The 12,939-nt window shown below is 44.1% G+C and overlaps 1 pseudogene across 1 annotated transcript; it reads right to left on the bottom strand.

The window, feature by feature from the left end:
• Positions 1–748: 748 nt before the first annotated feature.
• Positions 749–1,427, bottom strand: LOC309957418 (ferritin heavy chain-like; annotated as a pseudogene). The gene has a single exon. The product of its transcript is annotated as a ferritin heavy chain-like (transcript).
• Between the last annotated feature and the right edge of the window lie 11,512 nt (positions 1,428–12,939).

The raw sequence follows: 12,939 nt of genomic DNA, 5'->3' as shown, positions 1-12,939 counted from the left end.
TACAAATGGCTACAACCATTTGGGAAAATTTTTTGGCAGTATCTGCATAATAACTAAACCTGAGCTCAACCTACTCAGCAGAAATGTGTACACATGATCATCAGAAGACATGTCCAAGAATGTTCATCTCAGCATCATTTGTATTAGCTGTGAGGAGGAAACTATCTAAACGTCCACCAGTGAAACAAGAGATAAACATCTTGTGGTTTATTCATATAATGGAAGAACAAAGAAGACATTTCTACATGCTTAAATCTCACAAACATAATATTGAGCCAAAGAGATACAAGAGTACTACTGTATGATTCCATTTATGTAAAGTAAAAAGGGACAAAATTAATCTGTGGTGTTAGAAGCCAGGATGATGGTTACCTATATAGCATGGATTGTGACTGGGGGTGGGGCAGAGCAGCAAGAAAGGGGGTTCTGGGGTGCTGTAAGTTTCCATTTCCTGATTTAATCCAAGTCCTGGATCTGCAGTGTGTCCACTTTGTGAGAAATCGTTGAGTCATATATATATATTTTGGGGGGGGGGTACCAAATTACTTTATTTGAAGGAATGGGACTAAGGAAAGGACTTGTAGATATTTTGGTACAACTTACAGAAAAGGTAAGGTAACCCAAACATGCATGCACTGCCTTGGTGACCAGGGAAGTCACCCCTGTGGCTACGGGAAGCCAGCCCAAGGCTTGGCTCTCATTATCACTATTTCCCAGGGTGTGCTTGTCTAAGAGATACCGTGCCATTTCAGATTCGGGGGCCCCCATCGTGCGCAAGTTGGTCATGTGGTCACCCACTTCTTTAGTGGATTTCACCTGCTCATTCAGGTAATGGGTCTCAATGAAGTCACACCAATGGGGGTCATTTTTCTCTGTGGCCAGTTGGTGCAGTTCCAGTAGTGACTGAGTCACACTTTTTTCCAAGTGTAGCGCACATTCCTTTGCCCTCAGCCCACGCTCCCAGTCATCACGGTCTGGTTTCTTGATATCCTGAAGGAAGATTCGGCCACCCCGTTGGTTCTGCAGCTTCATCAGTTTCTCGGCATGTTCCCTCTCCTCACAAGATTGGTGAAGAAAGTATTTGGTAAAGTTCTTCAAAGCCACATCATCGCGGTCAAAATAGTACGACATGGACAGGTAGACGTGGGAGGCGTAGAGCTCCGGGTTGGTCTGGTGGTTGATGGCAGCCTCCGAGCCCCGGTGGTAGTTCTGGCGCACCTGCAAGGGGGACGCGGTCGTCATGGCGGGCGGCTGAGATGAAACGGTGGCGGTGGCTGCGCGGCGCTGTAACGACAGCGGCGGGGACCTTGGGGCGGTCGGAGGGCGCCGTGAGGTGATGGCGAGGGCTGGCTCTGAGCGGCCGGCCGGAACGGGGGACGAGCGCCGGGTTCCGTCCAAGCACTGTTGAAGCAAGAAACCGCGGCGACTCTCCGCGAGGACTGTCGAGTCATATATTTTTGATCTGTGTTCTCTTCTCTATTTATGTTCTCATTCAGTTAAAAGTTTAGTTTAAAAATGTCTATTCTTGGGCTTCCCTGGTGGCGCAGTGGTTGAGAGTCCGCCTGCCAATGCAGGGGACACGGGTTCGTGCCCCGGTCCGGGAAGATCCCACATGCCGCGGAGCGGCTGGGCCCGTGAGCCACAACTACTGAGCCTGCGCGTCCGGAGCCTGTGCTCTGCAACGGGAGAGGCCACAACAGTGAGAGGCCCGCGTACCGCAAAAAAAAAGAAATAAAAATAAAGTCTCTTCTTGGGAAAGAATCTGAAAAAGTATATATATATATTCTTAATAACTTTGCTGTACACCTGAAACATTGTAAATCAACTATACTTACTTCAGTAAAAAACTCTATTCTGTAGTTGCTGGGTGCAATGTTTATATATTCATTACATCAAGTGTGTTAACTGTGCTAGTCACATCTTCTCTGTCCGTACCTATTTCTTATATGCTTGATATGTCAGTTACTGAGAGAAGTGTGTTCAACTCTCCTACCGTAATGGTGGCTTTGTCAGTTTCTTCTCATAGATGCATAAATATTTGCTTTGTATATCTTGAGGCTATATTATTAGATACCTATAAGTTCAGAATTGTTATCACCTCCTGGTAAACTGGATTTAAAAAAAATCACTGTGTAGTAGTCCTCTTTATTGCTTTTTGCTTTAATGTCTATTTTGTCTGATTTTTTTGGATAATTTTCTGTTTCTGTTTATTAATTAATTTATTTACTTTTGCTATGTTGGGTCTTCGTTTCTGTGCGAGGGCTTTCTCTAGTTGTGGCAAGCGGGGGCCACTCTTCATCACGGTGCTCGGGCCTCTCACTATTGCGGCCTCTCTTGTTGCGGAGCACAGGCTCCAGACGCGCAGGCTCAGTAGTTGTGGCTCACGGATTCAGTTGCTCCGCGGCATCTGGGATCCTCCCAGACCAGGGCTCGAACCCGTGTCCCCTGCATTAGCAGGCAGATTCTCAACCACTGCGCCACCAGGGAAGCCCTTGTCTGATGTTTAATAAGCGATTTCAGCTTTCTCTTGGCCACTACTTCGTGGTTTACCTTTTTCTATATTTTCAAATTTTCAGTGTCCTTATGTTTTGGAAGCACCTCTTGTGAATAGCATAGAGAAGAATTATTTTTTAAAAAATCTGGCCCAACAGTGGTTTTTTTTTGGCCACACCACGCGGCATGCAGGATCTGAGTTCCCCGAACACCCGCCCCCTGCAGTGGAAGTGCGGAGTCTCAACCACTAGACCACCAGGGAGGTCCCCAACAATGTTTTCTTTTAACCAGCATTTTTCTTCTGACTCCCATTGTTGCAGCTGAGAATTTAGTCATCTAATTGTTATTCCTTTGTAGGTGATTTTTTTTTTCTCCTGCTTTGGCTGCTTCTAAAACTTTTCCTTTCCTCTGGTGTTTTGCACTGCAAATCCATGATTTGTGGATTTATTTCCTTCCTTCCTTCCTTCTTTCCTTTTAATCTGCTGGGATTTATTAGAATTTCTGGATTTGAGCCTTGGTATATTTCAACAATTCTGGCAAATTCTCATCCATTATCTTTTCAAATATTGCTTCTTCCTCATTCCCTCTTGTCTTTCCTTCCAGATAATGTAATTTACCTCCTTTTATTATATGTTTCATATCTCTTGACCTCTCTTTTTCCATTTTTTTTGTTTTGTTTGTTTTGGGTTTTTTTGCTTTTTTGTTTTTTTTTTTTTTGCGGTACGCGGGCCTCTCACTGTGTGGCCTCTCCCATTGCGGAGCACAGGCTCCGGACGCGCAGGGTCAGCGGCCATGGCCCACGGCCCAGCCGCTCCGCGGCATGTGGGATCTTCCCGGACCGGGGCACGAACCCGCGTCCCCTGCATTGGCAGGCAGACTCTCAACCACTGCGCCACCAGGGAAGCCCTGTTACATATTAATTTTACTTTAAAATGTTTTATTCTTTTTCAAATCTATTTGTTGTATGCACATGTTTATTTATTTAAATATACCAAACATATGTGCTTTTTATTTTTTTTTAATTTTTTATTTTATATTGGAGTATAGTTGGTTAACAATGTTGTGTTAGTTTCAGGTGTACAGCAAAGTGATTCAGTTACGCATATATATGTAACTATTCTTTTTCAAATTCTTTTCCCACTTAGGTTGTTACACAGTATTGAGCAGAGTTCCCTGTGCTGTACAGTAGGTCCTCACTGGTTATCTATTTTAAATATAGCAGTGTGTGTCTGATAATTCTCAAATCCAAAGTCTTTGCAGTTCTGTCTCTGCTGTCTGTGGTTCCTGCTGTTTTTGTTTATGGTGCTTTGTTTCCCTGTGTGTTTTGTGGTTTTTGCTTGGGAAGTGTTCATTTTCCTTTATCTTATCGTTAATTCTATAGGATTCTTTGAGGTTCAGACTGAGTTTGAGCTCTTCCCAGAGAGGGTTTACACTACTTCTGAAAGTCACCTGAGGGGCCCTATCATTCTAAGACCTGAGTGGTTGTGTGTGTTACCAGTTTCAGAGTTCAGTGCAGGAAATAGAAACCACTCAGTGTATTTTAAGCAGAAAGGGGTTTAAAACAGGAAATTAGGTGCTTATAAAATCACTGGAAAAACTGGAGGTGTGGTAAATCAGGAAACCTCCCCTGGAACTATTGAGTTGAAGACCACATCAATGTAGTTTTGATTCAGGCATAAGGAAGCCAGGGTTAGGAGGCCACTGCTGCTGCAGCTGTTACCATAATGACCATATCTACCCACAAAGCTGCTGATAAAACCCTGAAATGCTGAGTCTGGCCACTGCCAATCTTTTACACTCCTCGTCATGACCTTGGTTGCCAGCGGAACAACAGTCTTGGCCTCAATTCCAGCTACCAAATCTCACGCAGGTCCATGCAGTTGGGAGAACCTAATTCATGTCTAGAGTCTAGCTGCAAAAGAGCATCAGAAATTAGGCTTTTACGTTCCAGCCTCTACAATACAGGAGTTGAAAAGCGTGCTGAGTCCGTTGATCATGACCTGCTCAGAGCTACTGGGTAGCTTCTCACCGCTCTGCAGCCTCTCAGTTCTTGTTACCCTTTTGTCAGCCTGTGCCTAGTGTATCTTTTCCATCCCTGTATTTTGAACCTGTGTGAGACACTATTCACTGGCTACGGAACATTCATTTCGAAATCCCTTATCTCTTGTCTGCCTTTACTAAATAAGCTGGGGTGACCTCCCCTCTTGCCAGCTGACAACAGTTTTTTGGTTTTTGTTTTTTTTGCGGTACGCGGGCCTCTCACTGTTGTGGCCTCTCCCGCTGCAGAGCACAGGCTCCGGACGCGCAGGCTCAGCGGTCATGGCTCACGGGCCCAGCCGCTCCGCGGCATGTGGGATCTTCCTGGACTGGGGCACGAACCTGTGTCCCCTGCATCGGCAGGTGGACTCTCAACCACTGTGCCACCAGGGAAGCCCTGACAACAGTTTTGATTCCTGAAACACCAGCAGAAGTCTGTTGAGAACTCTGGGAAGGTTTTTGCTTTTCCTGAAAGAGGAAGCCATGGGACCAGTGTTGTTTTTTTCCCATTCCTGCTTTCAATGTGGATGTAATGCCTAAAGCCTTGGCAGCCATCCTGTGACCATGAAGAAAAGGCCAAGAGAACTGCTGAGATACCAGCCGTACGCTGACGAACCAACACCAGCAGCCACGTGCTTCCAGACTTCTACAAGAAAAATAAACCCACTTTGTTAGCCACTGTAGTTGGTGTTTCTGTTATTTGTATTCAAAAGCAGTTCCAACTAACATATAACTTTCTTTGTACGTGTGTCTTCTGTGAATAACATATCAATTTGGTTGTCGTTAATCTGAAAGTCTCTATTTTTAATGTCACCTTCATCTTTTTTGCTGTTGTTTACATACATTTTATTTTATTGAAGTATGGTTGACTTACAATGTCCTATTAGTTTCAGGTGTACAGCACAGTGATTCAGTTATACATACATATATACATACATATATATTATTTTTCAGATTCTTTTCTCTTATAGGTTATTACAAAATATTGGGTAGAGTTCCCTGTCCTTGTTGGCTATCTATTTTATATATAGTAGTGTGTATATGTTAATCCCAACCTCCTAATTTATCCCTACCCCCCTTTCCCCTTTGGTAACCATACATTTGTTTTCTATGTCTGTGGGTCTATTTCTGTTTTGTAAATAAGTTCATTTGTATCTTTTTTTTTTTTTTAGATTCCACATATAAGCAATATCATATATTTGTCTTTGTCTGGCTTACTTCATTTTGTGTGATGATATCTATGTCTATCCATGTTGCTGCAAATGGCACTATTTCATTCTTTTTTATGGCTGAATAATATTCCATTGTGTGTATGTATGTATGTATGTATGTATGTGTGTGTGTGTGTGTGTGTGTGTGTGTGTGTGTATCTCACATCTTCTTTATCCATTCATCTGTCATCTGTCAGTGGACATTTAAGTTGCTTCCATGTCTTGGCTATTGTAAATAGTGCTGCAATGAACTTTGGGGTACATGCATTTTTTCTAATTATAGTTTTCTTCAGATATATGCCCAGGAGTGGGATTGCAGAATCATATGATAGCTCTATTTTTAGTTTTTTAAGGAACCTCCATACTGTTCTCCATAGTGGCTGCACCAATTTACATTCCCACCAGCAGTGCAAGAGGGCTCCTTTTTCTCTACACCTTCTCCAGCATTTATTATTTGTAGACTTTTTGATGATGGCCATTCTGACCAGAGTGAGGTGATACCTCATTGTAGTTTTGATTTGCATTTCTCTAATTATTAGTGATGTTGAGCATTTTTTCATGTACCTGTTGGCTATCTGTGTGATTTCTTTTTTTTTTTTCTTTTCTTTTCTTTTTTTTTTTTTTGTGGTATGCGGGCCTCTCACTGTTGTGGCCTCTCCCGTTGCGGAGCACAGGCTCCGGATGCGCAGGCTCAGCGGCCGTGGCTCACGGGCCCAGCCGCTCTGCGGCATGTGGGATCTTCCCGGACCAGGGCACGAACCCGTGTCCCCCACATCGGTAGGCGGACTCTCAACCACTGCGCCACCAGGGAAGCCCTATCTGTGTGATTTCTTTGGAGAAATGTCTGTTTAGGTCTTCTGCCCATTTTTCATTGGGTTGTTTGTTTTTTTGTTATTGAGCTGTATGAGCTCCTTGTATGTTTTGGAAATTAATCCCTTGTTGGTTGCATCATTTGCAAATATTTTCTCCCATTCTGTAGGTTATCTTTTTGTTTTATTTATGGTTTCCTTTGCTGTGCAAAAGCTCAAGTTTCATTAGGTCCCATTTGTTTATTTTTGTTTTTATTTCCATTTCTCTAGGAGGCGTATCTAAAAAGATATTGCTGCAATTTCTGCCAAAGAGTGTAAATGGGAATTTAATTCATACCCCTTGTGATTACTGGAATGTTTTGACTTATTCTTGCTATCTTATTTTATGTTTGCTTTTTACCATGATTTTTCATATTAAATTTCTCCTCTTACCATTTCTTGGATTGATCACTCTCTTAAAGTTTCATTTTCTTTTTCTTCAAGTGTCTTAGAAGGTGTACATCCAATTTCTACCATCCCACTTGGGACAAGTTTCCAATGGATTTTCTTTTTGTGCTGTAGTTTGAATACCTTCTACTTACCTGTTTTTATGTTCACATTACGATCCTTTCTTTTGCAGTATCCAATCTGCTTTCAATCTCCTAAAATTTTTCTTTCAGATATAGCATTTTTCAGGTCTAAGATTTCCATTTGGCTCTTTTTTAGTGTTTCTATATTGCTCCTAAAAAGTCATCCCTATACCTTCACCCATTACATCCATCTTTTCCTGTCAAATCTTTAACATATTTATAATAATTATTTTTGAGTCTTCGCTAATTCTAGCGTCTGGCTCTTCTGTGGGTCTGCTTTTTTCTCTTGATTATGGGATGCAGTCTCCTGCTTCTTTGCGTGTCTCATACATTCTGATCGTACACTGAACATTATGGGTGATACATCATGACAGACACATAGTTTCTGTCAACTTCCTCTGAAAGGTGATGAACTTTGTTCTAGAAGGCCGTTAAATCACTGGCAGATAAACTTGGTCCTGTGGCAGCTCGGTTCTAGGCTTTGTTAGGGTATGTTTATTTCAGTTTTGCCCTCAGTGCCTTCATTTTGTGTGATGATCTCTACGTCCTTCCATGTTGCTGCAGATGGCACTATTTCATTCTTTTTCATGGCTGAATAATATTCCATCGTGTGTATGTATGCATGTGTGTATGTATGTATATATGTATGTATGTATGTATGTGTGTGTGTGTGTATATACGGGCCTCACTTCTAAAACATGGCCTTTCTGGGGTTTTAGTATAAAGCCCAAGGAGTTTACCAAACACCTCGAACTAGGGTGGACTTGAATTCCAAACTCTGAGTCTGCAGTCGGGCAGCTGCTGAAATCTCTGCTCAGTCCTCTGCCTCTCCACTTGGCACTTTCAGCTGGGCTCCTTGGAGGCGTGACCCATACGTACCTGGTTCAGCAGTCAGCCCAGGCTTGAAGGGTGATTTGTACACAGATCTGGGGGCTTCCTCCTTTCAGGATCTGCCCTCCCTCAATTCCCAGCTACTCTGGCAGCCCTTAAATCCAGCTTCTGTCTTTTCAGCCCTGTAAGATGAGGTGGACCACCCCGAGATTCCTTCCGTCTAGGGCACTGTGCCTTCACCTAGTTGTTTTTTATGTTTTTCCCAAGTTTCTAACTCTCAATAGCTTCTGTGCTATTACCTGAGGTGGAACTTACCCTCTAGATTTTTTTTTTTAATTCCCATGCCACTCTCTATATTTTACAGCTTCATTTTTAATGGTTTCCTAGGGAGCCTGACACTTCTTATTTATTTATTTAGGCTGTGCCGGGTCTTAGTTGCGGCACGCGGGATCTTTTAGTTGCGGAATGCGGACTTCTTAGTTGCGGCATGCGTGCGGGACCTAGTTCCCCGACCAGGGATCAAACCTGGGCCCCCTGCATTGGGAGCGTGGAGTCTTACCCACTGGACCTCCAGGGAAGCCCCTCCTCTAGATTTTTAATGTACACTAATAGTATTCAATAATATCCAGAATTAATCAATTCTATCCTCTCCTCCAAAAAGACCAAAACCTGAGTCTGTTTTCACTTCCCTTCTCATTCTCCTTTTCCTTGAATTAATCCGGGATCTTAGTTCTCTATTATTATTCATTCTTTAGCTATGCATAAAAACTATTTAAACTTCACTATAAGCTGTAACGGCTGCTCTGTTTGCCACTGCCCATTGGATACCATAGCTACCTCCTTCTTGGATTCTTTGTGTCTTGCTATGTGGCAATCCTTGAGAAATTCCTTCAGGGAGCAAATCTGAGAGTGACAGACTTCCTGAGGTTTATATGCCCCAAGTATTTCGCTGTGACCTTTCACGTGAATGCTAATTTGGCTGAGTAAAGGCCTCTGGGTTCAAAGTCCTTTTTTCTTAGAACCTTGATGACATTGCTCCAGTTTCCACCAGCATCCTATGTTGCTGGGACTCATATAATTCTTACTTCTTTGAGGGTAATTTTCTGCTTATTTTCCTTCGGAAATGGTGTTGTTTTTTGTTTTTCTCTTGGTATTCTGAAGTTTTGGGAAATGTGTAAGGGTGTGTCTTATTTCCAAGTAAGTCATTTTGTCACCCGAGGGCCCTTTCCATGTATCTTTCTTCAGATCTGGGAAATTTTCTTCCATTATGTTTTAATTATTTCTTTCATGCCACTCTCTGTTCCTGTCTCCTCAGATTCTAAATGCCTCTTTACTTTTCTTCTCATTTGCTGTTCCTCGGACTTTTCCCATAATACCTTGGTTTTGTGTCTTGTAATGTTGTGTCTGAGGGTTATTTCCACACCTGTTTACTTTGTGAAATCTTTGCCTGGGTGCTGGTCTCTGTTTATAGAGTTGTGTGCTCTTCTTGACATTCATTGGTTTTCAAATGTTTGGTGATTTTTAATCTTAGGCTCCTGTTTGTGTTTGAAAACCCCCAATTCTGCTGTCTGTGGATCCAGGCTCTGATCACATGGGCTTGGAAGAGGAGGGTCCGTGCTTCTGGCAGGGTGTGCAGTGGGGATGGGTCCTCTTCATCGGGAAGGGCTTTCCGTCCCACCTAGAGACTTCCTGCTGCCTGGGGCCTTGCCTGTCTCTTGGACACTAACGCTCTAGCCTGGAGGCAGACACTCACTGGCACGGGTTTAGTACAGGGAAGGGAGTGGGAGCCGCTAGCCAGCGGATACTCCGAAAGTGGTTCCCCAGATAATCACCCTGACTCCTGCCCCAGGGCTGCTTCCTGTTCCATTTCCATAAACACAGAACTTTCTCAGAACTCTTGGACTGCTTTCACAGAAGTCACTGCCTGTGAATATTTTAGGCTTCCTTTTCCTTTGATCCTATTTCTCCATCAAGCCACACCTATCTACTCTGTATCTTTCATGAATTCCTGAAACAGTCCGGTATGCCAATAGACATTTTGGGTTTTTACTTACAGGTTTTTTTGTGGTTTTTTTCTGGCGGGGGGCCTCGCCGCATGGCTTGTGGGATCTTAGCTCCCCAACCAGGGACTGAACCCAGGCCCACGGCAGTGGGAGCGCGGAGTCCTCACCACTGGACCGCCAGGGAGGTCCCAGGTTTATTCTTGACTTCAGGGGACTCCAGGATATGTTTACCAGGGAGGCAGGAGGCCCACCTGCGTTGGGCCATGGATGGGTCCCCACAGCTCGCCTGCATCACATTCCTGGTTATGGACCACAGGGTAGGGGCTCTGCACCCCTCCGAATAATACAGCGTCTCTTGTCCTGGTTGAGGTTCAAACTTAAAGGAGAAAGACCTGCTGACATCAGGATTTGCAACTGGGAGAGGGGTTGAAAACATATCCTCAACATTAGGCTACAGAAGAAAACCTTTCCATGAAATTCCCACCTAGAACCTGTTACGGGGAAGTGAGGTGATAAATGAGTCCAGAAAAATATATGAGGGCTTCTAAGCCAGCCACAGCTTGCGTCAGGACACAGTGATGTAGAAATAACACAGCAAAGTTTTACGTGCAACTCAGGGTGTGGCATGTATGTATGATTCAGAAAGAATAATATGAGTTTGTATAGCTGGAAATGGGCATTTGGGTGGAGATTAAGCAACGACAGAATTATAATGCACGCTGGGTGGGACGGTAACACCTCTTTTTGCCTGTAAGGCTGTTCAGAGAAAACTCTGTATCCAGAAATCTGTCTTTTTAGGATTACTGAATACATAGAACCATTAAGAATATGATTTAAGGGAAAAAAAAAGACATGAATAGAAGATGTCTATAGACTGATGATACTCCAGGTTTTAGAGGAAAACATTGAAAATGAGGATTTGGGGCTTCCCTGGGGGCGCAGTGGTTAAGAATCCACCTGTCAATGCAGGGCACACGGGTTCGAGCCCTGGTCCGGGAAGATCCCACATGCTGCAGAACAACGAAGCCCACACGCCACAACTACTGAGCCTGTGCTCTAAAGCCTGCAAGCCACAACTACTGAAGCCCGAGTGCCACAACTACTGAAGCCCATGCGCCTAGAGCCTGTATTCTGCAACAAGAGAAGCCACTGCAATGAGAAGCCCGCAACAAAGAGTAGCCCCCACTCGCCGCAACTAGAGAAAGCCCACGCGCAGCAACAAAGACCCAATGCAGCCAAAAATAAATAAATTTAAAAAAAAAAAGAAAGAAAATGAGGATTTCAAGTGTACAGCAAAGTGAATCAGTTATACGTATACATATATCCACTCTTTTTTAGATTCTTTTCCCATATAGGTCATTACAGAGTATTGAGTAGAGTTCCCTGTGCTATACTAGAGGTTCTATTAGTTGTCTATTTTATATATAGTAGTGTATATGTGTCAATCCCAATCTTCCAATTTATCCCTCCCCCCCTTACCCACCGGTAACCATAAATTTATTTTCTACATCTGTAACTCTAATTATGTTTGGAGATAAATTTATTTGTAGCCTTTTTTTTTAGATTCCACATATACATGATATCATATGATACCTGTCTTAGTCTGTCTGACTTACTTCACTCAGTATGATAATCTCCAAGTCCATCCACGTTGCTGCAAATGGCATCATCTTGTTCTTTTTAATGGCTAATATTCCATTGTATATATGTACCACATCTAAATCAACTATAAAACATGACAATTTCAGTTTGGTAAACCAATTTCTTTATGAGATACTCATCAGTAACCAGATAAGTGCCAACCTATTAGCGTTAAAGTGTGTGGATTCTTGCAAAAGGAAAAAACTGAACTGATTCGGCATCCAGTAAGCTTGGAAGAAAAAAGAAAAAACTAGCCTCGAAAACAAAAATAAAAGCAGATTTCTGGCTGCTGTCCACAAAATCCTCCCACACAGCTGACTGATGACAGGTTGAACACCTGTTGTGTTACCTGCTCCCACGGCACACCTTTCTTTCCTCAAAGAGCCTCTGGCGTGTGCCAAATCAGGATTTTGGTCCCAGTGACAGTGACTTTCTCGCGCGGCCCCGTACAAGTGTCTTTTTTCTTTTCTTCTTTCTTTTTGGCCATACCACGCGGCATGCAGGATCCTAGTTCCCCAACCAGGGATCGAACCCGCCGCCCCACCCCCACCCCCCGCAGTGGAAGAACGGAGTCCCAACCACTGGACCGTCAGGGAAGTCCCAAGCATCTTTTCTTTTGAACCAGGTCGCTTGGTTGTAAGGCAGATGCTGGTAGCTTCACGCAAGATCTCCGTGTGCCCAGCACCGCCGCTGGCAAAGGGCACGTTTCTGATAACTGGTGACTGTTAACACGGTCAGGGAAATGCAGGAACAGGTTCAATCAGTCAAAGTGGCATCCGCGAGCCACCTCTCAGGCCAAAGCTACCTTGAGTGGGGGGAACACGGCTGCCTAGGGCCTCGATATTGTGCTTTTTTGCACTGACTCTGCCGCGATGCCCAGCAGTTTTCTGCTGTGCCAGTTAGGGGGCAGGTGGAAAGTTGAGCTGGAAAGACCAGAAACGTAGAGCCTGAAACCTTGATGGGAGGATAAAATTGTGGCAGTGCTTGCAGAAGAGCCACCTGGGTAAATGGACTGTTGTCTTTGGAAGGCGGTTGTCATAATTCGTATTGAAATGACGCACGGGGCTCGGAGAAGCCTCCCTGATCCGGCTGCCCAGGCAGTGAGAACTGTGCCCGCGCTATCTTCACAGTTCTGGGATCTTGTGAGCCGGGCCACCTGGGCTCCTGCGAGCCCCAGACGTGTAATTAGAGCCTCCCAGGCCGGGACGATACGCAGACAAGTCTTATCATGCATGTGGGCTGCAGTGGGTGTGCTGAGCCGGGCTCCCAGGTCTCCCTGAACCTCAGGATCCGGCCCCGGCTTCTGCTTAGCCAAGAGCTGTGATCGGTTACCAGGTAGAAAACT

Source organism: Leucopleurus acutus (assembly GCF_964270905.1).
Source record: "Leucopleurus acutus genome assembly, chromosome: 2".
Classification (NCBI taxonomy): Eukaryota; Metazoa; Chordata; class Mammalia; order Artiodactyla; family Delphinidae; genus Leucopleurus; species Leucopleurus acutus.
Note: the sequence above shows the minus strand (reverse complement) of the source record. Positions and strands in the feature narration are given on the sequence as shown.